A 5,282-nucleotide genomic window follows, 5' to 3' on the forward strand; every position below is an offset into this window, starting at 1 on the left:
ATTTCTTTGAGCCATGAATGTGGAATATTTGATTTGATTAAGGAGATATGATTGTAGAATATTTGATTTGATGAAAATAAGTAAAGATATAAATGTAGTAGATTTGGTTTGATGAGAATGGTTAAAGATATGAATAATATTTGGTAAGATGAAGGAGATATGAATGTAGAATATTTGGTTTGATGAAAATAAGTAAATATATAAATGTAGTAGATTTGGTTTGGTGAGAATGAATGAAGATATTAATGCAATTTATAGTCAACACCAAATAATCCTAGTAAACCAAACCCTACTCAAATCACAAGCAGCTTGTCCTTCAATTGGAAGAGAGAGAAAACGTGAAAACCCTAGCCTTCACTAGCTCGCCCATTCATTGGACGAGTCATAACCCTAGAAGAACAAGCTCGCCCATTCATTGGACGAGGCAACACGTCACATGACTAAGCTCGTCATTCCATTGGACGAGCCCACACATTACAAAGGTTAACTCGTCCATCAAAGGGACGGGTCTGCACGCAGGCTTTTTGGCAGTGTGATTTCCAATCAGCGTGGGAATCTCGTGGTTGCAGGGATTCCTTGCAAAAATATTTTGCATGCATTCCATTAATTGTTCAATCAACCTGTACAGTTCTAACCTATATATTTGTTATTTTTTACCACTATAAATAATCCTTTCCTCTCCAATTCTTTCTCATCATCTTCCTACAATTTCTATTTCATAAATACTTACTCTCTTCAAATATTTACTCTCTACAAATATTCACTATCTTCAATTCCAAAATGTCTTTGTTGTGGATGGACGAATCACACCGTGGGACGGAGGCAAACATTGCCGAATACGTAAGTCTCTTTCAAATCTATTTCACAAATTCAATATGTAAATATCACATCAAATATTCATTACCATTTTTATTTGAATTTCAGGAAGACGGTAGGTTCCGGGTCCATTCGCATACATAAATTCAACCAAGTGCGGTTATAATACCGTATTTGGAACTAGCCGGTTTTGCAAATGTGGCCAAGATTGCAAGTCTAAAAGTAGATTCTAAATTAATTATTGCATTGTTAGAGAGATGGAGACCCGAGACACATACCTTTCATTTACCAACGGGTGAATGTACTATCATACTAGAGGATGTGAGTATGTTACTCGGTCTCCGAATCAATGGTAAAGTTGTTAATTGCCCAACAAACGTAACCAATGATGTTTACATGTAGAGGTTACATCACATCCTTATGCATTAAGGTAACGATTTTCATTTAAATGCAATTTATATTTCTCAAAATTATTTATACGTCGCTTTAAGGTATTTTTTTTAATATGCAAGATGGTGCAAACAAGGTATGAATTATGGAAATAATCCTCGTCATCATCTACGAGGGTACCGTGTTGCAATAGAACACATGGAAGAAAACGATGTAAGAATGATTAATTATAATATTCAACTTATTTAAATTTATTTTATACATTCTAATAGTTATATTTCTTTTAACAGTTTATTTGGAGGTCGTACATACAATATCCAGTGCCTGATTATAGTGACAACCGAGTTTGGAGTGCAACAACATATATGGTATGTTTCTTTACCGTTGAGATGCATCAGACGGATTGAGTCAAACTCCAATTTGAATTTGAACAACAAATACAGTCTCAGCCAAGATGTCTAAGTGAACACCATAACATGACTATGGTCCAAGCTTGGGACACACATTGACAAGATTTAAACAAAGAAGAGCTAAAAGAATGGAAAAGAAGAAGGCATTTGGTGTTACAAGGAAACTCGGTAATTGGTGAGTCTAAGCCGGGTAGAGAATACATGAATTGGTTTTTATCAATTTCTTTTATGCACGTTGCTCCAACACAGTTTTTGAATGATCCCCGTCAACGTGTAGCTTCTTCAACCCAACAAACAATATCACCCCCACAACAACATAACCAACCATCATCCTCAGCTCAACAAACTTACCAACACACCCAGACCACACAACAACACACAATTTATTCCACCTCAACCCAACACCATAATCCCCACACTCCATTCCCTCAAACAAACTACTATTACAACCAACAATATCAACAACAAACCAACCTACGCCCACCCATACAATACACTCAAATTCCTCAACCCAACTTTGAATACTCAAACCCTCATTCTCAACCCCAAACATCTAACACCACATTCGCACAACCCACTCCTACATACAACCCTGATGATGTGTATTATCCTCATATCCAACACACCCAACCTAACACCTACACACAACTCCCACATTCACTACCCAACTATGACCTCACTGATGATCATCTAATGAATATCCATTCTTTTCGCATTCAAGATCTCGACGGTATGGATATGCCTCCAAACACATCACAACAACATCAAAGTCAACAACAACATCAACAACAAGACGCCCATGATGAATTGTCTTCCGACTCATCTCCGTCTCCCGCAAGACAAAGACAAGAAGACTTGGGCAAGGGAAAACGCAAAAAAGTTGGCACAAGATGTGGAACAGGCGGTCACTATAAATAAAATGTATTTCTTCCATTATATCAATAAAATATTTCTTCCATTATATCAATAAAATGTATTTCTTCCATTGTAATTCTTAAAAAAATAAATCATTTCTATTATTAATATTTAAAAAAAATCATTTTATTATTAATATTTTAAAAAAACAATATTAGAAAACTATTATTATTATAAAAAAACTATTATTATTAACATTTTATTTTAAATATTTTTATAAAAATATTTTTATTATTTTTAAAAAAATCAATTTTATTATTTAAATATAAAATTAATTAGAAAACTATTTAATAATAATTTTAATAAAGTTATTTAATTATATAATAGTTTTTAAAATAATTAAAAAAAAAACACTCCCTTCACTAGCTCGGCCAATGAATGGCCGAGCCTACTCAGCATAAAAAAGTCTTCATCATCTCGTTCAATGAATGGACGAGCCCAAATAACAAAATGAGACAGTTTGGGAAAAAAAATCAAACTGGGATATTGTGGGAAAAAGTTTTCAACAATGGGGGATTTTGGGCAAATAGTCTGATATATTTGCATATTTCCCTTTAATGGTTACTTACACCTCGTTTGGAAGTTATTGGTGAGTATGTGTATTAAGCACTTTAAGAAATTCAAAATGGTTACACGCGCCGTTGGTTGTCTACTTGTCTCAACTCATGTTAAAATGTTCATGCACTCAATCTCAGTGTTATTCATGTGATATAATAGTTTTCAAAACATTAAAGATCATATGTTTTCATTATTTTGGAAACAAAAAATCATATGATAGTAAAACATAAAAATAATTAGAGCTCACAATTGGGTCGGGGTCTAATTTTTAAAATTTTAAAAGCGATTCAAAATTTTAAATATAAATTAAAGACTTTTAAAATTCAAATAAGTGTTGCGGGAATTTAAATAAATAAATATCAAGCACATGTGGAAACACATTCATAAAAGAAGAAACAGAAGTAAAAATAAAAGGAATAAAACTCACAAAATTATAATTCTAACTTCTAATTTTATACTGACAAAATTATAAACTCTTTCATATAATTGTAATTTTTAAGGAGAAAATTATAAATATTCAAAATTGCAATTTTTGAACGGAAAAATTGCAAACTCTCTATCAAATACAATTTTTGGACAGAAAAATTGCAAATCCTCTTTCAAATACAATTTTTGGACGGAAAAATTGCAAATTCTCTCAACAAACTATTTTTGAATGGAAAAATAGTAAACTCTATCAACAAACTATTTTTGAATGGAAAAATATAAAACTCTCTTTAAACACACAACTACCCAAATTTCCAATACATAATAGACTATAATTTGTTGTTGTGTAGAAAACTCAAAGTAACTATCTCTATTTATATTAGTACTCCAATTACATTTTGTTTCTACTACCCGATTTGGGACTTGGATGAATATACTATTTGACCCAACTAATTGATCGTCATGAGGGGGAAGCATTCACACTTGGTCAAACATTCACCTAAAGATCAAAGACTCACTCAAACAAATGAAAAAGACACCACATATTCACCCAAAATCTTAAGGTGATAGGTGTATGGGTCATTTTACTTATAAAGTGCTCAACCTCCATTTTTCTGAGCAATATGAGACTTAGAACTCACACTTGTTTCTCAACACAACTCACACTTGTTCTCAACAATCTCCCCCCTAAGTGAGTCCATTCACTATGATCCCCCTCAAGCCGACTTTCATCCACATGCTTGTATCGTCGTTGAGAGACACTCTTATCTCGTAATGGGCACTTCATTGGAACATGTCGTCTGACCACAGTGTCAGGAAGACTTTCGACACTAGGAGTCGGTCCCTTAGTCGAACCAGACTCTGATACTACTGATGGGCCATCTGTGAGTGCAACCTTTTGTTAGATGGACTTTATATGATGTCAAAAATAAGATACATTAGCGTTTATGTATATTGGACGGTATCCTCTGAGTCTTAATGTGCATCTTAGCATTATGAAGCATAAAAACATTTTGAAATGAGTTAAAAAAGGTTTCATGTATTAAAAAAAGTTTTTATGGGAAAAGCAGTATACAGGTCGACAAGTCTGTGTTATAGGTCATAACATAAAAGAAAAAATTTCCTATGTGTTGACACATACGAGTTACAAGCGACTCATGTACCTCATTTTTAAAGCTTGTAGCTTATGTTTGATGTGTCGAGTGCATATGTCGACACATGACCTATACAGGTCGACACATGACTTATACATGTCGACACATGCATTGAACAGGTCGACACATGACTTCCATAGGTCGACACATGCATTAAAAGTCTTGAAATTTTGCATTGTTTTCTATTCCTTTTGCATTCCTTTTGCTTTATACTTTCACGCATATATATACTTCATGCATCATTTCTAGTAAGGTTCTAGAGTAAACCTATATAAAATCGAGATTTCAAAGTGTTCTCATCATCTTCAACCTACATTCAATACATACACATAAACAAACTACACATAATCATTCTTTGTTTGAGTAACATCTAGAATCGGTTGATAAAGTCCAATTTAGATTGATTGAATTGTAAATTGAGTTTAGATCTTTGAGGGTTTCAAATAAGAAAACCAAGTTGGGATTTTCCTTCAAGATCAATTAGGGATTTGAGGGTTTTAGACAAGGTTACGTAATTTGGATCCGATCGAGTGAAGTCTTTGTAGAACAGAAGGTTCTCGCAAAGGAGTAGTGTGAGACGATGGATCATATTGGTAAATCTTGGGTTACAACA

The sequence above is a fragment of the Lathyrus oleraceus genome, chromosome 1 (assembly GCF_024323335.1).
Source record: "Lathyrus oleraceus cultivar Zhongwan6 chromosome 1, CAAS_Psat_ZW6_1.0, whole genome shotgun sequence".
NCBI classification, from domain to species: Eukaryota; Viridiplantae; Streptophyta; class Magnoliopsida; order Fabales; family Fabaceae; genus Lathyrus; species Lathyrus oleraceus.